This window comes from Psammomys obesus, unplaced genomic scaffold (assembly GCF_907164565.1).
Source record: "Psammomys obesus unplaced genomic scaffold, mPsaObe1.curated_primary_1811, whole genome shotgun sequence".
In the NCBI taxonomy this organism is placed as follows: Eukaryota; Metazoa; Chordata; class Mammalia; order Rodentia; family Muridae; genus Psammomys; species Psammomys obesus.
The window spans coordinates 11,760,455-11,788,135 of NW_026596234.1; positions in this window are offsets into that span (position 1 = coordinate 11,760,455).

Consider the following 27,681-nt stretch of genomic DNA (forward strand, 5'->3'; position numbering starts at 1 on the left):
TGCTATGGCCACCATGATGGACTCTAACCCTGCGGAACTGTAAGCCAAAATAAATTCTTTATTCCCTAAATTGCCTTGGTCACAGGGTCCTGTCATATCAACAGGAAAGTGACTAAGACACAAGTGTTTCGTTGTGGTGCCCAAGCCAGGCTCTTTCATGAGCTAGCTAAGCACTGTACCATGGAGCTCCAACTGCAGCCCCCTCTGGAAAATGGATTTCTTCTACTGGGTCATGATCAACACAGCTAGAAAGACATTACAGCTGACTAACTCGTGAAGAGGCTAGAAAGAACTATCTGTCAACAAATTTGCAAAGTGAAAGAACAAGGGATTTAAATAGCCGGGAATAAAAGAGAAAGAAAAGTGTTTGCTTCTCTTCTCGCACTTCCCTGGCTTTGCAGAGAAAAGCATTTACCTGCTGGCATGCCACACATGCCCTTCCAGCTGCCCACAGGCAGGGCTTCCTGCAGTGAAAGCTCAAAGTGTCCGGGAGAAGTTGCCCCTGGCCTTCTACGCCGTTGGTATTGCAGCTCCCCAGGCTATCTGGGGAAATTATACGCCAATAAATACGGGGAGCCTGTTTTATTGGTTATTTAATAATCATTTTAATAGTTGTTGAAGTAGTTTAATGTGTCCTAGGGAAAGACTCAAAGCTGTGATCTCAGGAAGGTGACAGATAATAAGGCGGAGCCATCATGAGCACAAGTGTTCGGCCTGAGAACACCCGGCAGAAAACAGCCACCAGGGCGTGGGCACCACTCAGCCTCAGCATCTCCAGAGATGGCAGGAGCTTGGGAGACACTGTGGCCAACAGGACCTGCCTCCTTAGGGCTCCAAGGAGGTCCTCTTTCTTTCACCAGCCACAACCATTACCTCAGGAGAGGTAGCACCAGGCAAGGTCTCAGGATGGCAGAGCTAACAGGACGGCAGGTTGGAGACATCAAATGTCTCCCGAGAGGACACTCGTGAATGAGCAGCAGTGCAGAAATCATGATGAAGTTCCCGTCCTGAGCCGGGCACCTAGCACAGGATGCTCACATGAGAAAGGGGCTCCACACCCTCCGCGTGATGCTACTTGCCTCATTCTGTAGATGCTTATTCCAGGGCCCTGTGCTACGATACAATCTGACCTTCGGGGGTCAACCCCTGAGTTTTGCTCACTGTGCCCTGGGTCACGCACAGACCCCGTAATTAAGCTCTTGGATCCCCACCCCTCTCCAGCTGCACTCACACAACCTTTTATTGTTAGTCATGTGGGGACCTGATTCTGACCTGCCCCGGCTGCCAGTCTCTGCCAAAGCCCATTGCCTTCCTGAGGTCAGGGGTCACTATGAACGTCCATGACATCTGGAGTAGGTGGTAGCTCAGAGCCCCCTGTAGCCTCAGGATCCCAGCACATCCGAAAGAAACCTAGCCCAGAGGGGACCGGACAGAACCAGGTGCTGCCCAGATGGTGCCGTGTTGACTCCAGCATCTCTCACAATGGAAAGAGGAAATGACCTGTTTGGAACCTTCCAGTCCCCCTAAACCGGATTACAAGGGGCCCAGTCCTCTCTGCCCTGGGAATGGTCTGCTTCCTGGGAATGGTCTGGAATGCATTGACTTGTAGCTTGGCTTGCCTGGGATCTGATGCTTTCACGTTGACATAGAAATCGATACAGGTCAAAGTCCACGGTCTCCTCAGCCGCCCACGTGACCTCAGGCCTCTCCCAAGCCCATGCTTCTCTGCTGGAAAGCGGGAATGGTAACTACGTGGGTCTCGTGCTCAGCAGAGCCATATGAGACCCCCAAGGGAGCCCCAGCAAGTCCCCAGATGGTGCCAGTGCAGGTGCAAAGTGCCTTCTGTCTGTTGCAGAACCCTGGCTACCTGAGCTTTTCACTTAAAAGATGTAGCTCTGGGCCAGGCAAGGTTACTCAGGAGGTTACTCCTGCCAAGCCTGCCAACCTCAGTTTGCTTTCCTAGGACTCACACGGTGGTAGAAGCTGAGACCTGACTCCTGCAGGTTGTCCCCTGCATGTGAACACATAACACACACACACACACACACACACACACACACACACACACACACACACTGTAACAAAAATAAAAAGCCAACGCTTTTTTCTTTTTTTTTTTTTTTTAAGATTGTGTCTTGCTTCCTGGGATTCTGGCTGACATCAACGGCATCCCTCTAATCCGGTCTATAACAAAGGATTCAGAGCAGCTGTCCATTTCCGCTGCCTCTGTGTCACAGCGTCCAGGGACTCAGCTGCACCCAGAAGCCCTCTCTATCATGTGGTGGCTCTGGGTCCTGGGAATCCAGGTTTGCTCAGCCTCAGAGGGCAATAAGAGGAGCTGGTGCCAAGGAAGGAAAGCGAGGTGGGAGGCCTGGAACCCTACTCAGGCCTCTGATTACACCTCAAGCGACACCAGCAAGATGGGGTCCAACCTGTGACCACCGGATGGAATGGTCTGCCTGGCTTCCAAAGCCAACCTCCAGATCCGGGGCTGGAACGGTTTCCATGGTTCCCTGGAGCTGGGGGAGCCTCCAGAAAGCACGGGGGATGGGGGGCAGTGCTGCATCGCTCCTGTGATCCAGCGGCCCGAGACCTGCCTGTGACACTAAAGCATTAAATCAGCAGCCTCAGCAACATTAACAAGCTCCTGGCTGGACTGTGATGTTTGGTAAAGGGATCATTAGCTGCTGGCAAACACCACTCGCTGAGGAAGGGCCTCGGGCTCCGACAAATGATAAATGAGAAAATTAGAGGCTTGGAGAAAATGTAAATACCATCCTTTGTAAGCCTGTCCCTCTGCAGGGAGAGAGGAGATGTTTCCTTGGAGCTCAGAGCCATCTCTTCTATTCTCTCCTCCAGTGGGAAGATGCCACCGCTGTTCTACACACGTTTAAATATCTTGATTTGTCTCTTACCTCCCAGCGATGGGGGCGGGGGGACCAGGCTGCAGCGTCTGTTCGTCTGTTCGGTTCCCCTCATCCCGTGTCTCCCCACCCTTATTTTGGCATCATCCTGGAAGCATTTAGACATCTTCTCCCTTGGCCCTCTTGAAATCTTGACCCTGAGGAGATACTGTACAACCGTAGTGGCCTGTACTTACCCCTGTGTGTTTTCATAAAGCAAAACCTCGTTCTGCCGCACGCCCCGCCTCTGCTCCGCCTCCAGAGCCTGCTTTTGCCCAGGATGTGCTCATCCGTTCATGCAACAGTGTAGGCTCTGGAGGCATGGCTGAACAAACAGGGGGGACCTGAGTTTGGGGTTCTAGCACCTACATGAAAGCCACACATGGCGTCAGGGGAGGCAGAGGCAGGAGGATCCCTGGGGCTCCCTGGCAACCAGTCTATCCAAACCAGGCAGCTCCAGTTCCGTGAGAGACCCTGCCTCGGAAAATTAAGGGGAAGTGCCATGGTGGAAGCCACTCAGTGTTGACCTTCAGCCTCTACACACTCGTGCGTGCCCAGGCGTGCACACATTCACACACACACACACACACACACACACACATACACACACACACAGCACACAGAGAAGCAGCAATGCTCACGGGGGGAAGTTGGCAGCCAGTTCTGTGCAGGGCACTGATCAGGCAGGCCGATCCCTGTAGCTCTGGTACTGTCACAGGGTTGAAGGACAGTGTCAGACCAGAGCGTGGCTACAAAGTGCTTCCAGGGCGGATGGATGCCTGCTGCTGAGGCTGAAGATGAGCAGGAGGAGGAGCGGAGCACTGGGTGTGTTCCCAACGTAGCCTTGCAGCCCAGAATGGCTTTGCAGACGGGTGGGAGAAGGCAGGGAGCTGTCTGGGCTGTGGGGTTGTGGGGGCAGAAGGCTGTAGGTGGAGACGATGGCACAGCACCATTTTGAGAGGGATGAGGAGAGCTGAGCTTGGGACCGGCGTGGCTGCAGCCCAGTGGTGGACAGAGTGGGAAGATGACCCCAGTGTGCATAGTGCAAGTCCCAGGCTTTCGGCAGTGACAGGCCAGGAAACCCTTTTCCCTGAGAGGACCCTAGCGAGTTGTACAAGGACCCAGGAGGGTGGGGCCACTCCTACCTGGAACCACATAGGTTTCTGAGCAGATTCGGGCTCTGTGTTGTGTCTGCCGGGTCTGCGGGGTGGGTTGTCAGGCAATGTCCCTTCAATGGTTTGGGGACCAGCACCCTTACTTAGCTAGAAGAGGGTGTGACAGCCAAGTTCTTGTTCCAGTGACGGCCTCTGCTGCCTCCTGACCTGCATCTGCTGTGACTATTAATGCACCTGATGTTTTATTTTGATCAGGGAGCAGTCCCCTTAGTGGGATATCAGTAGTGTACCACCTGAGCAGAGCCCATGAGCCCTGCCTGTGGGAGCTGCAAAGTGCAGAATGGCGAGATTAATATGCACACGCGAGCATGCCAGACATGCCTGTGAGCACAGAGAGAAGCCCCTGAGGACCACGCCACCCATGGGGGGATGTACTCAGACGCAATTTCAGACACACATAGACTGCCCAAAAGCCTCCTGAGTCATGGGCCCAGCTGGGCTCTCGCCTGTGAGATGCTCTCTGAACCCCAGCACCTGTGGCTCCACGCACACTGCCCACTTCACTCTGTCCGCGGCCTGAACCAGAATGTTGGCTCCTGCTGCCCCTGCAGGGAACCAGTTGAGTGCCTGAGCCAGGTACCCAGTGGGGCTTTGGTGGGCATTTGTTGAAGGAATCAGTATTTGCACGTCTTGTCTGAGTAACTATACAGATGGTGAATTGCATAGAAAAGCGAGCAGGGACTGAGCGGGTGGGTGGCAGCCTCAGGAGGCAACAAGGGGGCTTGATTTTGTCCTCCCAGTTCAGGCATCACTATAGGGAGATGCACTTGTGTAACAAGAATTTCAGTTAAGTCAACTTCATGCGATCTCAGTTTTGCAATGAAGGAGCAGAATTTTACTTTCCCTTGATTGAAATACAACAACTCTAAGTGAATTAAGACGGTCACAGCGGTAACCACACTGGCCTCTGCCTACAGTGCTCCGCTCCCAGATTGCTGAGTCTCCCGCCTCACCTTCCCCTCAGGAAAACAGCTGTGGAAGGAGTGTCACGATTCCTCCCATTTGGCTGATGATGACAGCTGAGTGACTCTTCTGCCTTGGGCACCTGTGGGAAAATGGCTGGCAACCATTCACCTGGTCCTTCTCCACCTCCCTTCTCATCAGCCCCAGCCCCAGGAGCAGGCTGTGATTGACATGACCCAGTGAACACACCCATTTCCCATAAAGAGTGGTTCTCAGTGGCTCAGAAGTAAGGGGCAAGGCGCTGGCCTCGTGTGAGCTGTAGCACTCAGCCGCTGTGGGAGGCGAACTGAGGCTGACCTGAAAGAAGAGGCAGAGATCACAGAGACCCGGGCCTGTCTGAAGCCCTCATCTCCAATGCCCTCCACCTCTGGAGCCTTCAAAAGGCTGATAACAGAGTTCTCTGTCCTTCATGCCCATCAGCCACCTGCTTCTGCTCTGGCGTCACAGCACGACCAGGTTAGATTGCGGCCCAGGAGTCCCAGGCTGTTCTCTGTGGATCTGCACTTTCCCAAAGCCAACCCGGCCTTAGTGTCTGAATGTCACAACTAGACTGAAGAACTCCAAGGTCATTCTGAAGCCATGCTGTCCATCCCCTAAGGTGACCTATGGGACAGGGAGGCCCTGAAGAAAAAAATAACCTTCATGGCAGAAAGGGAGGCAAGGCTGGGAAGCCTACCACCTGCTGCCCATGCCCCAGCTTAACAGAACACAAAAGAGATCTGCCGTGATGAGACATACCGGGCTTCTCATAGTAAAGCCGAGTCCAGTCCTCACCCCACGGTGCTCCCACCCCACAGTGCTCCCACCCACAGTGATCACACTCCACAGTGAATGTCCACACGGGTGGATAAGCCCTTCTTTGAGAAGCCCTCCTGCCCCAGCAGCAGAGCCTGACTCAAATCCAGCTTCTGGTCACATGGAATTACAGCTTTTCTTTGCTGACGTAGAGTTTTTGGGAACTGTATTCATTTGGTCCCGCCACCTTCAAAGCAGATTGTCACACACTGGTCTTGGCCGGAGCGGGCCTGGTGCAGGGCTCATCGACACATCTGACCCTCCCTCTGGCTGTCCCATCCCCCCAGTCCTGTTCTGGGTTCTCTGTTGGGGTCCTCTCTCCCCACCTCTAAGACAATGAGACGCAGGCACCGATGTGTGTCCTCCTGGCCCCAAAGCCTGGCTGAGAGTCATCCACGACGGAATTCTGCAGGTGTGGGTCTGTCTGTGGCTGAGCTGGGTCCCTGCAGGGGAAACAGTCTGTCTTCGGTAGCTTCCCTTCCCAGGTGACAGCAGACTCTTCAGGCCTGTGTTGCTCTCGGGCAAAGTTTTTGCTGGAACCAGGAAAACAGCTGCAGTCTGAGGCCGCTGTAAAGTGCTTTCTGGCTTCTGCCAAGCTATTAGTGGTAAGAGCTTGAGTATGTGTGCTTAGCAATGACTCTCCTTCCTGAGCCAGGCACCGGGGCAGTATCTCACTCCAGCTCAATCAGGACAGGCTAACACAAGGTCAGTGTTCAGAGCTCAGGGCTCCTGAAGGGAAATAGATCTCATAATTAATTTTTCATGATCTTACAACCAAGATTAATTACTGAGACATGGTGAAAAACACTAGAAACCTATTGGAAAATCATCCGGGCAGCTGAAGACACCGTGGTGTTAGACTGAGGACTTTAGCCATGAAGAGATCTGTGTTTAAATCCTGGCTTCACGCAGGCCTGCCAGCTGGCCCCTGGAGAGGGCTCCTAGCCAAGGACATTTCATACCTGACAGTGTCACTTACTGAGGCAATCACTGACCTGAGAGGTCACTCACCTGAGTGCTCACTCGCCTGAAAAGGTCACTCACCTGAAAAGGTTGCTCACCAGTGGCCAGTTTCTCAGGCTGCAGTGAAGACTCCACGTGACCTCACAATGTGGCTCTTCCAGATAACGGCTTTCCCGTATCCTTGTTTAAAAAATGGTTCTGGGAACAGCCCAAGTCCTCCTGAGCAGAATCTGGAATTTAACAAGGGCCAGGTGGCCGGGGAGCACGTCACAGTGCAGAAGCCCACCGTGAGGCATGAGGTGCTATGTTTGCAGCGGCTCTTTGGAACTGCAGGGGTGGGACACTGTTCTCCCAGCAGCCTTTTCCTGGCGCTGTGCAGCTTTTCCAGTGGTTCTCACAGCTTCCATGGGTTTGTTGTTATGTGTGTGTGGTACTTCCCATCTGATCGGTCCCAGCATTTTGCTGCTGGGAAATAGCGCTCTGAGGAGGAGCCTTCCACACAGACCTTTGGGAGAAGAGGAGGAATAAGAAAGAAGAGAGAACAAGGGGAAAGAAAGACTATTTTACCTGTTTAGAGGTGCTATTTTACCTGTTTAGAGGCACACGATCTGTGGCTGCAGGAACAGGGCTGCTGGAGCAGACATCCCAGAAGCCGGGGGGCCAGGGCAAGGTGTACCCAAAGGCTCCAAGGCACCTGTACGCATCCCAGAAAGATTGTCACCAAAGGCTTCACCCACTGAGGGCCCAAGAGCAGGTATAAGCTGGGGTGGTCGAGCTTCCTGGGGTTAAAAGCAGCCCCACGAGTCCTCAAGGGGAGCAGCGTCTTTCTCTCAAGGCTTGACTTCTCACAGGACCCATTCTTGGTAAGGACCACACGTGGTCATTTCCTTCACGAACTCTTGATCACTGTCCATGGCCATGAACCCACTTCCTTCCCAGGTAGCTCCACCCCTCACTAGAGCACCCCGGAAGCTCTTATACTGGCAAGATACCCAGGCCCCTAAACCAGGTGAGTCCTGGAGGGGGGTGGGGCTGGGGAGTGGGGTCTCCTCAGAGCCCGCTAGGGAGCAAGAGGGGACCCCATGCTTCCATTTCCTTCCTCAACACATTCTAGAGGCGCTGCAACCCATGCCAAAGGTGGGTGCTCACTGTATAAAGGCAGCTACATGGTCCCTGGACTCCCCCCAACAGAACTGCTCTTTGAGCCCCAGTGGTGGGGGAAGTCACAGTGTCCGCTGCCCTTCCCTCTGGCTGGTGTGGCACCTGCAGCCCACCCTCTCATGGTCACCAGAAGTCCTGCCTGCTCTAGGAAGTCCTCCATGCCATGAACAGCTGTCCGCAAGGACACCAAGATAGTGCTCCCTATGGGAAAAGGCTATGGCATCCTTCGGGCGAGCCTTCCCTGGGTGGTTTTCAATTGTCACCATCCCGTGAGCAATATGCTCACTAAAGTGTGCATCCCCATCTAGAAAGCTCCCCTGGAGAGGCCTGAGAGCTAGTCCTTAATGGTGTGAACCCCTAATGCCCGGACCAAGGGAGAGGAGTCTTGTACAGGAAGAGTGGAGCCTGGGCTCGCACAGATTAGAACAGGAACGCTTTCTTAGATTTCTGCCCAGGCCATGGGAAGGCTGGGAAGAGAGGAGAGACGGCCGCCTAGGACTATGAACTGTCCCTGTCCAGAGCAGGGACTGTAGGAGCTTCAGGGACTGAGGTGGGATCTAATGGCGGGGGCGATAGGGAGGGCTCGTGGGGGAGGGTAAATCCCCACATCCTACGGGTGAAGGAGGCACAGAGGACAAACCTATAAGGCCTAAGCAGCATCCTCCCCACCTCCACATCCTCCCCCAACACAGCAGAAAGCTCAAGGCGCCTTCTGTCCCTGCCTCCCGACTCCCTGAAGGGAACTAAGATGAGGAACTAGGTAGGGAAGGTGGGAGAGGAGAGGATCAGTGCGTGGTGGGGGGAGACGTTGAGGAGTGAGGTAGGGTGCGTGGGCATGCGTGTCTGGTGGCGTATATGTACACACAGACTCGCTCATCCCACAGTGAGTGTAGGGAAAGCCGGGAGCCCGACTCAGGTCATGGGGTGGCACTGCGCACAAGGACCCCAGAGTGGCCTCCCCAGTGAGTCAGGCTGCAGGGCACCATGCTGAGAACCTCCATCCAGCTGTGCCTTTCTTCTAATAGAACTGTCTGAGAGTGAACAGCCCCACAAGGCCCAGGCTCCTGTTTCACCCAGTAGGTGGCTCCCATCCACCAGGGCCACTGGAGCTCAGTGGCATGTTTACGTGGAGTTGTGAGGCCAGGGGAAAGGTGGGAGCCAGAGAACCCCACTGTTTAAATCTTACTTCTCCTTCTGTACACGGCACAGAGTGACGTGGCCACACTGAGCTGCAAGGGAGGCTGGGAAGAGCCGGATTTGCTCTGAATGTGGTGTTTTATGTGCACTTAAAAACTTCAGGCCCTGGCTGGGGAGAGCTGAGCTGGCAGAGTACTTGTGTCTCAAGCAGGAGGTCATGAAGTTAGTCTCAGAACCCAAGGTATTAGCTTGTACTTGAGATCCCAGCCCTGAGAACCCTCAGGGCTCGCCCGGCAGTCGCTTTAGCCTAATTGGTGAGCTCCAGGCAAGTGAGAGAAAAGAAGGTGGACGGCAGCCAAAGCTGTCCTCTGATCTCCACACACCCGCAGCCGCACGCACATAAGTAACCATGTATAAGACTCAAACTCACTCGAATGTGAATTTTAAGAAAAGAAGAAAAACTAACATCCTGTTAGCTCCGAAAGACAGGGAAGCTGGTAGAGATGAGCAATCACTGCCGCTGACTCTTCCAAGCATTGGTTAGTGGAAGCAGCTGCTCCTGAAAGCCTGGCTGCACCAACAGTTGTCAATGGGAAATTAAGCAAGTGCAACCACGTAGAGGCAAACTTTTCCACAGCTTCAGCAATGGAACCCCACTCCTGCAACAACTGTCTATCCAGAACATTCTCTGTGTTGCGCTGCAAAACCCTTTCTCATTGTGAAGTTGAAGGCTTTTCCTTCAAGAAATGAGTGGTTTACAGAAAGTTTGCTTTCCTGTTGCTGCGGTAAAAACACTGATCAAAAGCAACTTAGGGGAAGAAGGGTCTTATTTGGTTTAAAGTCCGTCTCTGAGGAGAGCCAGAGAGGGAGCTTAAGCAGGAAGAAGGGACAGGAACTGAAACAGAGACCATGGGGCAACGCTGGCAGATCACTGACTCGCTCCCTGTCTCATGCTGAATTGGCTTTCTTATACAACCCAAAAGCCCCTGCCTAGGGATGGTACCGCCCACAGTGGGCTGGGTCCTTCCACATCAATTAGCAACCCAGAAAATAACCCACAGATGTGGCCAGGGGACAGCCTGATGGAGGCAATTGCCCAACCGGGGTTCCCTCTTCCTGGGTGCGTCAGATTACCAACCAAGCTTAGACACCACGGACACAGTTCTGGCATCTCACTGACATGGAGGCCCCTGGGATGGACCGTGGGAGGGGAAGCCATGATCTCCTGGTTTGAACCCAGGACTGACTGAGCCAGGCCTCAGCCAAGGCAGGCTCCACAGGCCTCCCACTCTTTGCTTTCGGCATCCCAGAATGAGGCGGAGGAAGTGTGATGGCCATCAGGAACACCTGTGAGGAATCTTGTGGGCAGGTGGCAGGACCTCTTTAACCGGTGACATTAAAGAGGCTGCCCTCCCCTCTGATTTCCTGCTGGCTCTGCCCACAGCAAGCTGGCTGTTTGCCTGAGCCTCTTGTTTTCCTCTATGTGGCCTTCTCCAAATAAGATGTAAAAGGAGGAAAAAGGCACACATGCTGCATAATTATAACACTTGGGGTCTTTTGGGTTTTATTCTGATTTTTAACTACATCACTGCAGTTTCCAAAATGTTCTTGCAATTAAAGGGCACAAAGGGTCTGCTCTGGAAAAAGACGGTGATGTGAGTCCTTTCTGGATGGGGAAGACATCTGAACTCAGCAGTTTATACGGGTGTGTGTGTGTGTGTGTGTGTGTGTGTGTGTGTGTGTGTGTCTGTGTTCATTTTAACCAGGTCTTTAATGCTGTGCATTCTGGTGTTTCCGCATCTAAGATCCTTACTGACCGTGGAGATCTGCTTTTGCAATGGTGCCCGACCTCCAGACCCAAGAAGTAGCCTGCCTGCGGTCTCTCAGTCAGTACAAATCAGATCCAGCCCAAAGCACCCATTCAGCCCTTCCCCGTTGGGTGCCAGGTCACTGTGCATCTACCCCAACCTCCCGAAGGTCAGGGACAGCTAGGGACAGCCCAGAGCCCTCCTACCCCTTCTTGGCCTGCCTAAGGGCCCTTGTGCACACCTGTTCCATCTGCCTGCCCAGCCCCCACACTTCCCAGGTGGCCCCGTGTTGTGTACTGGTCCCTGCTTTGTTGCTGTGTTTCGCACCCGAGAAAAACAGCTCCCAGCATGTGATGGAAACCATATGCTTTCCATGTCCCGTTCAGCAGGCCACACAGGACAACTGCATGTTCCCTGGCCCCTGGTGTGTGTCTAGACAATGTTTGACTTTGCATCACAAAAAGCGCCCTGTGATGTCAAGAGACGCCATGAATCACTGTGACAGTTCCTCCCCCCCCCCCACCCCCCCGTATCCAAGAGACCTCCCTTGGCTGCGAAGTCACTATTCCTCCCTATGAGAACCAGTCTCTGTATTGAGTGAGCGTCAGCTGAAGCGCCCGGATTCCATGTGGAATGACCCGCCTTGTGTGTGCTTAGGACCAGTCAGTTTCTGGCTAACTTCCTGCCTCCCCGTGTCCTGGGAAACCCATGCTGTCTGCTCCTCCTGTCTGGAGCCTCTGTGGCTGCTCTGACCCGTGTTTCCACAGCTGCCTCCAGGCTCCAGGCTCTGGGACCAGGCTGCTGCAGACTGAGAATGAGGCCTTTCCCCTGCCCTCTGTGCTCCAAGCCATCTGCAGGACTACGCTACCCTGTCCTGCTCCGCCGTGTTTATGTCGCTGTCTCCCATAGAGGCACAAATTATTTGCTCACTGGGTACATATGCCTGAGGCCCAGGTCTGCTTCTCCTGCATGTCGGAGGAAGGTGGCCCTACTGGCCTTGGAAGGGACAATTCCTGAAAAGTGCACAGGCCCAGCCAGAGTATTTCATAAAAAAGGGGGTGGGAGGCCAGGTGTGAGGGCACGCATCTTTGATCCCAGCCGGGGCCCGTAAATGGATATCTGTAAGTTCCAGACCAGCCAGGACTATATGCTGAAACCCCATCTCAAAACACAAAACAACAAAAAAAGTGGTGGTGAGGGGAGGAAGAGAACGTAAGAGTGAAAGCGTGTGCTTGCTCTCCCCATTCCCACCCACCCTGTCTCCTTTTTGCTTTCTCTCTGCCATGATGTGAATGCTCTGTTCCACCCTGGTCCCTCTGGCAGGATGGGACCCATGAGCCAAATGAAACCACCTTTAAGCTCACGCTCTCTGGTGTTTCCCCCAGCAACAGAGATGCTTGGCTCACATACCCACAAGTGTAGAAGACAGGGCCTTTCTGCCTTTGTTTGTCCTTACTCCCTGGTGTCTGGGAAAGTTGGAACCTTATAGTTGCCTATTAAACAGCTTGGTCAGTGAAAGAGAGCATGCATGAGCAGCAAGAGACAGCTGCCCCAGCCTGCCTGTCTGACCTGGTCCCAGCATCCCGGTGTACCCTGAGTGTATCTGTCTCTCTGTATCTGTATCTGCCTCTCTGCTGCTTGGGAGGCAGCTCCATATTCTTACACTGTGGATGGGTCGTTCTGTTAGTTGCAGACTCACTCTGATGAATACATACAGACACAGAGTAAGGCTCCCGGAGGAGCCAGAACCACACTTAGAACGGCATAGGGCTAGGGAGAGGCCTCAATAGAAAAAGCACTTGCCAAAGGTGTGAGAGAGCCTGAGTTCAAATCCCCACACCCTGTGGGAGAAACGGGCCTGCAATCCTGGCATTCCTGCAAGGTGGTGGAATGGGGGCTGGAGGGATGGCTCAACTGTTAAGAGCAATGGCTGTTCTTTCGGAAGTCAGGCGATTGGTGCCTGGCACCTACATGGCAGCTCACAACCACTTATAACTCCAGTTCTGGGGGATCCGTGGGCACCAGGCATGCACGTGGTGCACAGACATACACGCATGGAAAATGCGCAAGCACATAAATAAATCTGAAAATAAAACAGGAGGAATAGAGATGGTTGAACTCATAGATGGCCAGGCGCTGTGAGCACACAGCAACAAACACAAAGGAGACCCTGCCTCAAAGGAGAAGGACGCTGAGGACTGACTGACCGAGACCTGGGATTTTCTTCTCTCCTTCTGACCTCTACACATATCTCAGTGCACAAGTGTACGCACAAACATGCCCCATTTGAAGAAGTTACACAACCAAACAGTGCAAAGCTCTCAGTCCACAAAGCTGCTCCCATGATCAGATCACCCTCTGGACACAGATACTGACACCCCACTACCTAGAGCACCGACACGGGATGCTGACATCTGAGCAGCAACCCTTATCAACAGACCTCTGGGGAAGTGCGGCTCCTCCATCATGAGACATTGCCAACAGCTTCTCCCACGAGGTTCCTGATCCTAATGTAACATGATTTTGACTGAGAAACATGTGTGCACAAGCGCACATGACTAATATAATCAGAGCTCCTGACCCGCCCGGAGACAACAGAGAATGGACAAGAGCATAACTGGAGCCTATGATTACAGCAGCTGTCTCCAAGGTGTGGCGTTAATGGAAGTTTCTATATGGCGAGAGAGAGAGAGAGCCAAGTATGCTGGCACCTTTGAGAATCACAGCAGAACTTGAGGTAGGAAGATTCCAAGGTTGAGGACAGGGTAAACTACAGAGCAAGACTCTGTCAGAGAGAAAAGAGGAAAAGGAAAAGGAAGAAGAGAGGAAGGGGTGCTTACAGGAGGAAGGGAGGAGAGCAGAAGGAGGGGCAGGAAAAGGAAGAAGAAAAGGGAAGAAGGAGATGAGAAAGAGCTGAAGGAAGAGAAAGATAGGGGAGAAAAGAAGGGTTCAGGAAGTGCAGAAGAAGGAAATGGAGGAGGGAAAGCAAGAAAGGTGGGGTGCTTCCTAAGGTCATGTGGCAAGTGGCCATGGTTTAAGAGCTGGCTTCTGTCTAAGCCACTGACTGGTGCGACAACAGAAGTCTGCAATATAGCCCTTAAACTGCACCCACAGCTGCAGAGGCCTCCTCTTAAGGCCCTGAGGAGGTGGCTGAATGCGCCATCCTCCTCACTTGCTCTTGCTCAGCACAAAGTCAACCCTCAAGATCAACAAGAGTTCCTTCGGCAGAAGTTGGCGCAGTCTCTCCAGACGTGGAGTTCCCATTCACAAAGGGGGACATAGGCAGACACAGAACTGCTCCTGTGTCAAATCTAACCCTTCCTCCCTTCCTTGTGACTGTCACCAGTGTTCCCAGAGCGTCATCACCACACCAAGCCACAGAGAAGAAAATGAACATGGTTGCTGTGGTCATGGACAGTTTATTTGCGGTCAAGTTTGGGGAGGGGACATATTAACCAAATAGCCATTCACACAATGCAAAAAGGAAATGAAGGCCAATGTTGCATGCTTTTCATCTATTTTATGGGGCTCCTATATCTCTACCTCCCTCCTCCAGTCCAATCCCTTCCAATGCCCCAACACCAGGCATGAGAGAAAGGTTAGTGGGGACAGGGTTGTCAGGTTTCTTGGGGCAAGTCTGATCTTGTTTCAGGATATCTCCAACTTCTTCTCATCAAACTGCATCAACAGCAACCAGGAGTAGCCTTTCCCTAACCCCTGCCACATCCATCTCTGAGCTCTGGCATGTATTCCCTCTCTCAGAGTCCTTAGAATTAAACTCTCTGCAGCTGGCAAAGATCACGCCCGCTCAGAGCCTGCGCGAGGCAAATAGTCTGCTGCTATAGACAATCTGAAGCAGCCCCACATCCCACACCTGAGATTAAAGACAAAAACATGTTCACATAACATAGCTAAGTCTTTCCTCATTTATTTATTTTATGTACTTTTACATCCTTGTAGTCCCTTTTCCCCTCCTAGTCCTCCCCTCTCTCCCTTTCCCCTCCACCCAAGGGAGGATACTAAATCTCACTCAGAAGGGGAGATAGACTAGACAGAGGTAGTGGCTGAAGAGAGGGAACAAAGTAGAAGGGGGGGGCAGAGAGTTAAGATGGTGACAATCAGACCTGAGGAGAGCAAGGGCGAGAGGACAGAAGGCCTGTAGAGAATCGAGAAACTGAGGGTGGTAGTTTCTCTATGACAAGCTGGAGACCTATGTGAGGGTAGGCTCCTGGGAGGATATGAGGGAGACTAAAGGAGAGGATCCTAATCGAAGAAACCACAGAGACTGAAGAAGAATCCTCTGACTAGACTAGTCTTCTAGTAAAGGGTGGGGAACACCAACCCACCCAAAAACTTCAACCAAAAACTTACCCTGCCTAGGAGATGTGCAGGGATAAAGATAGAGCAGATACAGCAGAGATTGAGCGAATGCCCAACCGATGGCTGGCCTAACCAGAGACCCCCTGTCAGAGAGTGCCAACCCCTGACACAATGAAGGATGCTCTGCTAAGCCTCAAAACAAAACTTCCACTATGGGCCAACATGATGCTCTAAATACAGCAAGACCACAGCATTTCACCACTTCCTCTCTCGCTCATGTTTCCCTCCACACACAGACTTAGAGAGATGTAGACCCCGGAGACATCTCTCCTAACACTGCACCCTGAAGCAGGCCCAGACACACACACCCCCTTCTGTTTCTTACACTTTATTTTATATAACGGTTATTTGAGCATTTGGCTACACACAGTCAAACCCCAGGGGATGATACACACTCAGGGACTGTTATGGCTTATATAAGAAAAATGAGGCAGGCACACAGACACTCACTCTCTACTGGCTCAGACAGCTCTATTGGATCAGTGAGGAGCCTCGGCCTTTCTGTAGGATGAAGGTAGAGAGGGCTTAGAGGGGCCGGGGCACCGGAATGTGCACACACACAGGAAGTTAGAGCGATTTCTTGTGGTTTGACTGGAAGCAAAATGGTTGTCTCCAATACCTGGCCATATTCTTTCTGCAGGTGGAGCTGGTGGTCGGGAGGGGGCTGAGCCATTCTTTCTGGCTATAGGCTGTTATCTGACTCAGTTCCTCATGACCTAAGGCTATGTCCCCACAGGCTAAGGTGTTGAATGACTAGTCCCCACTGGTGGTGCTATTTTGGACCGGTCAAGAAACTTTTGGAGGCAGAGAAAGCAGGTCACTGTGTCTCTGAAGGTTATTATCATATTCTCCTCCTCCCCGCCGTGTGTGTGTGTGTGTGTGTGTGTGTGTGTGTGTGTGTGTGTGTTTACTGTCTGTGATGATTCCCTGCAGGCTTGTGCTGAGGCCCAGGCCCATAATCAACAGAACTAAGGACTGTGTATGGAAACCTTCAAACCTACCAAGGCTCACTCTATGTCCCTTAGGTTGTGTCTGTCAGGGGTTTGTTACGGCCATGAAAACTCTAACGCGGGAACAGCTGTCTGTCTTGAGGACAGCACTTAAGCCAGGAGGCTCCGTGAGTGAATTTGAAATGTGATAAGGTCCACCAGCACCTCTGATGCCAGTGGGGGAGTGTCCACAGTGGGGGGACACAGGATGATGGGTACTGGGATGTTGAGGGAGGTGTAGTGGAGATTACCCTCCCAAAGTGTGAAGGACTCCAGGCTTCGCTCCCAGCACCCCCTCAGACACTGAGGCCGCAAGAAGACAGTGTGAGGCTGGAGTAGTGGTTCTCGGCCTCTGGGTCACAACCCCTTTGGGGGCCAAACGACCCTTTCACAGGGGTCACCTAAGACCATGTGAAAACGCAGATATTCACATTGCTATTTATAATATTGCAAAATTGCAGTTATGAAGTGGCAATGGAAATAATTTTATGGTTCAGAGTCACCACAACATGAAGAACTGTATTAAAGGGTCACAGCCTTAGGAAGCTGAAAACCACTGGGTTAGAGACTGAGGCTGAGGTCAAATGGACTCCCAAATGTCCCCACATTGATACCCTAGCTTGCCGAGTAACATTCACAGACTCCAGCTTCTTCCTCTTAGAAACCAAACAATCAAACTCTGTAGCATCCAGCTTATATGAGCCCACCCCAGCTCTTAAAGACCTGCACCTCTGCCCCTGGCGAAACAGCCTGAGGAGGCAAACCTGGGGTCCATACATACACCTCTGGATCTCAGCTTCTCCTCGCTCAGGCTCATGGTTCCTTCAGCTACCCCAAGAAAGGAAAGCTCATCTTGTCAGATGAATGGGAGGCAGCGACATGTCTACAACCGACATGTACGCTCCAACGTCCCCAGGCAGCATTCCTCAGTGGCCATCCTCGGCGTCTATCCAGTCCAAAGGCCAGGATCTAGCAGGAAGAAGTCCCAGGAGAACAAACAGCTGGGGCTGGGGCTCAATTGGCAGAGGGCTTGCCTGGCAGTCACAAAGCCCAGGGTTCCCCTCCCAGTGCCACATAAACGGGGAGTATTGTAATCCCATCAGGGAACATCGGAAAATCAGACTGTCAAGCTCATCTTCAGCTACGGGACCATCCTGAGCTACAGGATACCCTGTCTCAGCAGGAAACAAAAAGAAGAAGGAAAAAGGGCCAACACCTGAGAAAGAGCCTTGGGAACATGCGACTGACTCTTGCCATACCGGGGTGGCTGGCACAACCACATGCCCTGGACAGAACTTCCTGGATGGACATCTCGCCATAACGTCCTCCTTCCTCCTGAGGGTCTTTTTGGCTGGGCAGCCTAGAAAACTGACATCTACAACACAGCCTCCTCCTGCCTGTGACAGCTGGGGAATACAGGACTTCCGGACAGCAAGCTACCCTGCCTCCTACTAAACAACCCCCATAGGCCCGGCTTTACAATCAACATCCCAACTGCCACTGAGTCCTTGAAGCAAGAAAGTAGTTAGACAGGACATAAGAGCACAGGGTGGAGGTGTCTCAGTGAAGATTAGTTATAAAAGCAGGTGGTATAACCTACAAGGCCATGCTGGCAGGAGAGAAGATATTCAGAAAAGAAACATCTGTGCCATCAGATCATGGGAACAGTGGATGCCATAGAATTAAACTCTCCAGAATCCAGTGCTGAGGGAAAGGGAAGACTGTCTTGGTGCCAGACAGAGGAGAGACTTGCGTCTGGAGAGAGATTCCACACATTCTGACAACCCATTAGATTGCTCTATGGGAACAGGCCAGAGTGAAGACAGTGCAAGGATAGTGGTGGGTCATGATGGACAAAGCTTTTCAGTCCTTGACCAGGACTGAGTTTCATAGATCTCTTACCCCCGAAAGGTAAAAAGCATATCAGGACCCAGAGACATATGTGGGGGCCACATCCCAGTGTGGCCACACTGAACACATTTCTGGTCTCTAATTGGGGACCAAACCTGGCTTGCTGGTTCCTGGGACTCCAGCAGTTGATGGTATCAGGCCCCAACAGTAGGTTGCTGATGGACAGCCAAGAGCTACATCAGACAGTGATCAGGGAGGCCTGACTGAGGACATTACATATTCAAGGAAGAGCCAACAAAGAAAGGGCCAGAGGAGCGCTCTTCCACCAGGAACATGAGTGGATGCCTCAGGCACAGAGGATGAGATAATGTGGTGACCAGAGAGGTGAGGCACACTCCAAGCGCTCACTCCCCGTCTGCCAGGAAATGGTCAACCCCATTTCCTGGAAGTAACACACCTGCTCAAGGCCACCCAGCTTAGTTGGACCATGATGCTCTTCCCTTTGCCCTTCATAGGAACCAGGTTCGCATTGCAGTGATTCTGGGAACAGAGCTGTGCACTCAGGAGACAAAGGGACACAGGAGACAGCATGAGTGACATTGGTCCAGCACTGATCTTGTGTCAGACCCTGCTTCTCAGAGTGTCACACAAAACCAAAGCCTCTCCAATCAGTCCTGTGGTGTAGAGAATGATTGCTACCATGGGACCAAAGGAGGACACAGACGCATCTAGAAATTTTACCATTGGCTTGAAGTTGTGGGTTAGCTAGTGACTGACCTGGGATACAAATCCAGGCCATGAGACCCCAGGAGCTCTGTGCAAACATTTATGCACACATACAAACACACATTCCCACGAGCACAAACACCGGAACATATTTCTGCATGCATACATGCAAACACACGTGCACACGCCTACTGAGGAGAAGCAGCGGCTTTAGCAGAAAGTCACATCTGCAAGGCTGCCTTCCTGGGCTTCTGACCCAAGAAGAGGCAGAGCCCAGGATCTGTAATTGGAGCACAAGGCTGTCTGCCCTGTTCCACCAACACACTGGGCTCCTCAGAGGCAGTGTGCCACCACGCACAGGCTGTGATTCACAGCCTGCGTGAAGACCAGCAGCACACTCCAACAACCTGGCCTTCCATTTCTTACCTGTGAACAGTGCGAACCCCCTTTGGAGCTGCTGAGGATGGAGTGAGGTGATGCCTGTGAGGCATCGAGAGCCGAGACCTCACACAGTAAAGTACTAAGTAAGTGGAGATGTAACCAATGTCCTGTGAGCCCATGGTTTCCCGACTCAGCACCACACAGACCCCAGGCGCCTCTGTAAGTGCCACTAGGCTGTTCATTGCTTTGAAGTCTCATTGATCTGGACACTCAAATGAAATGTCACCGTCAGCCACAGCCACCAAATCGCCTGCCTTTATGTCCCCACGCCAGCCGGACTGAATAGAGGCCACATAATTATTTTCTTTGTCCTGCCCATTCCTTCTCTGTGGGCGTTGACACAGGATGACAGCTGCACCTGGGCTTTTTTTAATCACTTCAGGAATGCACAGGAAATTGTCTGGCTGGGGGGATAAGTCTCAGAGGAGTTCATAAGGACAGGCCAAGAGAAGGTCAAGGAGCGGGAGAGAGACGCACCCCTGGTGGGGTGGGCTTGTCAAAAAAGTTTGCCCAGTCCAAATAACGCTAAACATTCTCCCAGCAGTGAGTTGAAAACAAGGAGTTGAGCTCATCATGAGGCCAGGTATAATGAACCCCCGTTCCCACCCAGCCCTGCCTCTGAGCCGCAGGCCCGGGCCACCTCTCCTACCTGACCCTCTGCTCCCCAGTGTGGGACAGCTGGCCCAGCCTAGCTGTTCCTAAAGCACAACCTGGAAGCTGTTCCCTTAGGGCCCTGCCACTCACTGTCTCTGCCCTAATCTCAGGCCTCTGGAAGGTCTCAGTCCTACCTGGAGGCAGAGAGCTCTCCCTCCCAGGACACTGAGTCTGAGACCCGCATGCCGCTGTCTGCTCTCTGCTGCCTGCTCTCTCCCTCCACCCACTCTCTGCTTGCCTGCTCTCTGCCATCCATCAGCCTGTTGTGCTTTGTTCTCTGTCCCAATCTGAAGAGTCTTAGGTAGCTGTCTGTGGCTGAACATTCAGGAGAAACCTGGAAGGAGAGAGATCCATCCCCCCCCCCCCCCCCCCATCCTCCAGCCCCAAACACCTGGAACCTTCTCAACAATGGACACGCGTACATTGTTGCCTTGTTGGGTGAATGGTTGAGTACGTGGATTGAATGGATGGATTGCCTGGTCACTATAGAAAGAGGTTTCTTCTTTCCCCTCCAAAGTGAACCCTGAACAAACTCCCCGGCATCATCATGTGGTGCCTTGAACTTGAATCATGTCCTCTGTTCTTGGCTACCTCGGTCCCCTCTAATGCCAGCCTTCCCTGAAAGACCCAGAGCTCCTGGAGGTCAGAGCCTCCGGCCTCTGCACCCACTGCCCCCTCTGTCTGGGTGCCTTCCCCTCTCCTTTACTTCCAGTGAGTTCCAATCTGTCCCTCTATCACTACTCTGTGACTTGCTCCCATACCACCCTGTCCCCAGCTCAGCCCAGCCTAGTCTCACACCCGGTACCTGGCTCAGGCTTTCAAGCGCTAAGCCCCACACGCATTCAGAAACTGTTTGAATTTGCTTGAACAAAGGATCAAAGTAACTGCAAAGTGAGGGGGGAGGACACAGCCAGGTGTTTAAATGTCCACTTCCTCTCTGGAAAAGGTCGGCTCCAGGAAGCAGGAATTGTATGCCATTGCCCAACTCAACCCAGCCTTATCCATCCCGCTGTGACAGAGGGGCTCAGAAAGCCCACGTTGGACACAGACACTCGTCATCGAGGCCATAACGGGAGAGGGAGTGGCTCAGCCCAGCCCAGGGGGCAGATCCACAATTCCTCCGATGAGTGTGACAGAGCACCTCAATGCACCGCCGTATCTGCCTAAGCCCTAGCCACAGCAGCACACACACAGCCGTTGTGGACTTGAGCTCACCCACAGACAGGTAAGCAAACAGGAGAGGAGGGTCAGATGGGGTCACAAATTCAAGAGGAACAGGGAAGTTCACCAGATAGGTGACCAGGGAGGCCTTTCTGGGGAGAAGACGTTGAGGGGGGGTCCTGGGTGTATGACAAACAGGGAGAACACATTTCTTGGCTTCCTGAGGTGACATTGCAGCCAGTCCTGGTGAGACCTGATAAGCTAGGGTCAGATGGAAGGGGAGGAGGACCTTCCCTATCAGTGCACTTAGAGAGGGACAGGGAGGAGAGGAAGGAGGGAGAGTGGGATTTGAGGAGAATGAGGGAGGGGGGCTACAGCTGGGATACAAAGTAAATAAACTGTAATTAATATAAAAAAATAAAAATAATATCCACAGCGTAGGATGGCCGTGAGCTTGGCCTGTGAGAGGCAGAACAAGGGGTGATCTACAGGGGTGATCTACGGGGCGGGCAGGCTGGAGAGCTGTCAGGAGAGGAAGGCAGCCAGAGAGCTACCCCAGACTACCACACCCAAGGCACAGCTCCACAGGTCAAAGGGACTAATACACATGTATCCTCCTGCATCCGAACGAAGCTTCGGGGTGTTTTTTGTTTGTTTGCTTGCTTGCTTCTTTAATGTTTCTGAACATTTGATAAAAATTACCAATATTATATGACATGATATTTTTAAAATAGTTAAGGCTACAACTTTAAAAAAGAAAAGTTGAGGGTTCATCTTTGCAGTATTTTGGACTAATGTCTCAAAGAAAAAGTTGTAACTATTTCACGAACGTCAAATAACCGTGGATCAAAACCTTAGAGATCCAGGAAGAGTTTAGAGCCAATTCGAAGGAAAATCTAAACGTAGGAACGGTCATGTGCTGTGGGGGGGGGGGGGGGGGGGGGGGGGGGGGGGGGGGGGGCAGAGGCGGATTTGATTGAGGGATGTGAAGCCGTCACCTGTTGCCTGCTAGAAGGGGTGGGGGAGGCAGGGGATGAGGGTGTCACCTGACCCATGTGGATTGCTTCGTTATCAGCTTACTCCAGTCAGAGCCTGTTTTTCACAAGAGTGTGAACACTCTAGTCAAAGACAAAGAAGGTCAGAAGTCACTTGGGCTCAGGAGACAGACCGAGACAACCACTGAGGTTCAAATTCTTTCCCATTTTTTCCTCACCACACTGGCTTTTGATGGATAGGAGGATGTCAGGGTGACGTGACACAGAAGCCAGTCTCAAGTGAGCCGCCACCTAACTCCACTGGACCACAAAATTGTGCTTGTGCATGTATGTGTGTGGGGGGGTATGTGTGTGTGCATGTATGTATGTATGTATGTATGTATGTATGTATGTATGTATGTAGGAGGGGTAAAGGTCAGAAGTCAACCTCAGGCTTCATTCCTCAGGAGTGATGTCCACCTCAGTTTTTAAGACAGCAACCTCTCACTGGCCCGGCACACAAGAAGACTAAGCTGGCTGGCTGTCAGGTCCCAGAGACCCCCCTGTCTCCAGTGCTGAGATTACAGGCCGGCACCACCGCTCCCAGCTTTTCTATTGTGTTTTAGGGACTCTGGACTCAGGTGCTCATACTGACACCAACTCTGCAAGCTCTTCTCTGGCTGGGCCATCTTCTCGGGCCTTGTTTCTTTGACGTCTTCGGAGTGTGTCCTGCCGTGGTGCCCCTGCACGTGCCCCCAGTCTCCTGGAGGTCTCAGGCAGGTGTCTTCTCAGGTCTCTGCTGCTTTTGAAGCCACAGGAGCATGCCTCTCTTGGATGACTCAGACCACGGTGACGCTGGCAGATACTTTTTCATTGCACACTACTATGGCAGAATTCTGCTGCTGCTTTTCTGTTATAAACTGTGCCCTACAAGTCAGCCCCTTTCAGCCGTCCTCGAGTATAACGAGGACGATGGTGTGATTCCAAGGGTGCCTAGCTTTGTTCACACACTTCATCGCTCTGGAGTAAGATAACTTCCTGAGATAAGCGCGTATGCAGAACTATCATGGGAGGGCCGACAGCCACGTTCCCATGGCCCACGCCTTCCATGTTTCTCCCCCGTGGTAACAACAGCCCGGCTCTCTTCAGGAGAACAAGGCCTTCCCACACACACTCAGGAAGGCCTGCCAATCAAGGTGACTGGCCCCTCACCCAGGCAATCTGTGCTTTCTTCTTGAAAGCTGCTCATTAAGTGGGGTGACCAAAACATCACAAGCAGCTGAAACTGGTCCCTCTGTGGCCAAATCTGTTCCTGTCACTCACAGAGAGCCCCGACCCAAAACCAAAGAAAACAAACCATGAACAGAAACCCTATTGAAAGGCCTGAAAGGATTGCTGGGGGTGGGGAGCACCCCAGCAGTACGCAGAGGGTCCCGGGTTCAATCCCCAGCAGAGGGGGGAGAAAAAGTCTACAAAGAATGTTAATAAAGTGTACTTGAGGGGCTGAGGCGACGGCTCAGTGTGCAGGAAATGTGAGGACCTGAGTCAGAATTCCCAGCTCCCATGTAAAAAGCCAGAAAAGGCCGTAAGCATGCCTGTCACTCTAGCACTGTGGGCACAGGAGACCGAGGATCTCAGGGGCCTGGCTGTCAATCTCGCTTCAGGTTCAGTGAGAAATAGAGCGAAACACCATATGACATCCTCCTTTGCCCTCCGAGCTTACACACACATACACTCAGGCACGGATGTGTGTGTGTGCACACAGGGAGAGACACTGGTGTGGCAAAACACAAACAAAGTATTGACCTGGGGCAAAAGAACATTTCATTTGTCCTTGGACAAAGATTCTCCTTCACCAAATTTCAGCCAGGTCCTCTAGGCTTCTTCCCAATTAGGCCTCAACTTTGACCCCGCCCTTACCAGACCTGCACAGCCATATCTCACAGGCTTGCTGCCAATCACCCTGGCCTATCCCCAGCAATGACCCTGTTGATCCATCAAGAATTGGTCCACACTGCTGTCACCCTAGCAATTCTTCCCCTGGGACCTTCCAACCTGTTTGTTCAGGAAGGTGATCCTGCTGGCTGTGGGAAAATCAGTGATCAGTTCTCTGGGGAACGACTTTCCCCTAGATTTGTGGACCAGAGTACACAGATGAAAAAACAATAATTATTTTCATCAGAACACAGGGAGAGAAACAGAGAGACAGAGACAGACACAGAGATTCACACATAAGAGAAGGGAGTAGCTGAGCCTGGTGGCCGACGCCTTTCATCCCAGCACTCGGGAAGCAGAGGCAGGCGGAGCTCTGTGAGTTCAAAACCAGCCTGGTCTACAAAGCTCGGGCTACCTGTCTAGAAACTCTGTCTTGAAAAAAAAAAGGGAGGGGGAGGGGATAATGTCAGGAACCCTGCAGATTCACAGCACATGGAAGAGATAAAGCACAGACCCGCAGCAGGAGGTGCCTAGTTAAGGGAGGAGGTGTCCAAACTGAACTTCTGCAAAACAAATCTCAGTTGGAAGCATCCTCCCAACCCCAGATCTCAGCTGAAGCTTTATTTAAAACAAACAAACAAAACCAAAAAACCCAGGACCAGGGATGCACATGAGATCATGAGAGAAATTCCAGCACTGAGCAGATATTTGATGATGACTAAGGGTCTGTTACTAATCATCTTCAGACAAGATTCCAAAAAGAAGCCCTTGCCTTTCAGAGGCACACACTGCAGTATTATAAGGTGATGCCAGGACTAGGACTGGCCTCAAGAGAATGGAGTAGAAAGGCCACACATGGAATAGAGCCTAAACAAAGCCAGGCTCACTGTGACAGTTGACGCTGGGGAGAGATGAGTGCTGGGATGCCTCTCACTGGCCTCTCTACCTCCTCTCTGATTGGAAATGCGCAGTGTAGAGTTAAACTAGAAAACCTGAGGGAACCCCGGAGATTGCTAACCACCTTCCATCGCTCTGACAAACTACCCCAGCAAGTCAACTTACAAAAGAGTTATTTTGGCTCAGAATTTCAGATTGGCCAGTTGATCCAGTGAGCTGCGGAGAGGCCTGGTGCTTGGAAGAACACAGCAGAGGGAAAGTGCGCAAGAGCTAGGACACCAGCCACGTTCCTTCAAGAGCACTTTGTGAGCAACCTCCTTCCTCCAACCAGGCCACACTTGCTGCTTCCACCAGCTCCCAGGGACGTCATCCTGTTGATCCATCAGTGGAGGGATCGGCTGAGGTCAGAGTCCTTGGGATCCCACTTTCTCAAAGCTCATCCCTGACCCTCTAGGATGTCCAGCCCACCCACCACACAAGGCGAGCTCCAGGGCAGGGCAGACGGCTTCAGAAACATGCTTGGCACTTACAGGAGCCAGGAGTGCCAAGGAGAGGCTGGGGTATCTGCCACACGATACAGAGGGAGCCTCAAAGACAGAACTCGCTTTATTTTTCTATCCTACTCCATTGGATAGATGGAGAAGCTTCTTCCATACAGCTTTTCTCCTTGAAGACAGAAGGAATAGTCACGTGGGAGAGGACAACATAGTCAGTAATGGCTGATTTTCTCTTCTATGTTGTACTGAAAGGGTTAGACTAACTTTGTAACCTGTATGTCTTCTAAAGCCTATAGTTTTGAGTTTTAGGTTCAGGTTAAGCTAAAGCCTCTTAGTACCTTTCCAGAGAATGGAAAAATGTGATCCTATTTATGAGGACAGATAGAAAAAAAGGCAAGCAAGCAATGACCTTCACTCAGCAAAAAGAAAAACTCCTGTCTTTGAGATAGCATTTCTTAGCAACAAACCTAGACTTCTTCTGAGTAGCTTTTGACCTCCACCCAAAAGTCTGTAGCCCCTAATCTTCAAGGATGAGCTAACCACCCCCACCTTCAATTGCAGCTGCATCCACACTTGGCAGGACTGGCCAAGCTTGAGCACCTAAGACTAACCAATTATCTTACTTTATAGCTTCCTCATCCAATCCTAAATTGCCAAGACTGCAACTTCAAATCTCCCGAAATTTTTCTTTTAAAAACCTAAAGGCCTTTGTCTCCTGGTGCCACTCTTTGCTGACCGGCAGGGGTGACCCCATTGCGCAATGGTTAATAAACCTCTTGTTTTTGCAACGAGTCTTGGTCTGGGGGAGTTTCTGGGAAGGGCGCAATCTTGAACTCCTGAGCTGTGAGACCCCAGGTCTTACAGTACGTGTGTGTGTGTGTGTGTGTGTGTGTGTGTGTGTGTGTGCTTGTGCACAAGTTTGTGAGTATGTGTACACATTTGTGGGTGTGTATGTTTGTGTGTTTATACATGTTGTGTGTGTCCACGTACATGAGATTACATATGTAGAGATAAGAGATGAGCATCAGTGTCTTCCTTGGTAACGGAAGCTTTGGTTTCTTTGTGTGTTATGTTAATATGCTTTCGTTTTACTCCAGAGTGGGGGATTTTAGTTGGGCTACAGTTTGTCCACACCTGTTACTTGTCTCGTGAGGAGCATGGCTTTTGCCAGCTGCTAACGGCCTTCCACGTGTGGCACGGAGAGGGGCGTGGTCCAGGACTCTGAGTGTATAAATATGAGGCTGAGAACGAGAAGGCGTGGTGTTTGGTGTTGGGGTGGCCTGGAGCAGTTTGGAGAGAATGGAGACCCCCCTAAAAAACCCCTTGATCCTAAACAGCCAGTGGAAGTAAAAGGGTCTGGGCCCCTCTCCCCACAAACCTTTACTCTTTCCTACTTAAGGTTGGGGTGGTGGTGGGAGGGAGGTAGAGGCCTAAACATCCCAAATAAAGGAAAATTTAAAAAAACAAAAAACAGCATTACAGGTGGCTCTCTGCTACATTCCTTGATTGCTCTAACCTTGTTTTTTGAGGCCGTCTCTTGCTGAACCTACACTTGCCAGCCAATGAGTTCTGAAGAGCCCTGCCTCGGTCCCCACTCATACCAGCTTTTTACCCGGAGATCCAAACTTGGGACCTCATGTCTGTGTGGCTGGCGCTGGACTGAGGACTCCCCAAGCCCCCATTTCCTCCTTCTAAGAGTCAAGGAAATGGGGGGTGGGTGGACAGGATGCTGACTTTAGATTTCTCCTCAATGTTCTTCAAAAACAAAGTTTTATCTAGTGAAAGTTTGTGGGTGGCAGGCATGGGTTATGTGTTTGTGTGGCACACTCTCGTGAGTGAGGCTGTAAATCGGACATGAGGCGCATTCCTCTATCACCGTCTACCTAACCCCTCTCATTTTGTTCTGCCTTGGCTTCCCCTTTCTTCCTCTCCCCTTCTCTCCTCTTTTCTCCCTTCCTCCCCTCCCCCTCTCCTGTTTCCTTCCTTCTTCTCTTCTCCCCTCTCTCCCCTCTCCCATTCTCTCCCTTCCCTTTAAGTAGTGAGGTTGGCCTCACTCTTCACTCTCTCGCCCTCGCTCACTGAGCCCTGAGCGCACAGGAACACACCAACATGCTCGGTTCACTGTGATCTCCAGAAGAGCCCTCAGGATGTGTAGCGTGTTTCCGATGAGCTTCAGAGTGAGTGAACTGATTGTATTTTAGCTCTTTTTTTTTTTTTTTTTTTTGACAAGAGTGCTCAAAATCCAAACCCTGCTGAGAAAGCACCAGTCAT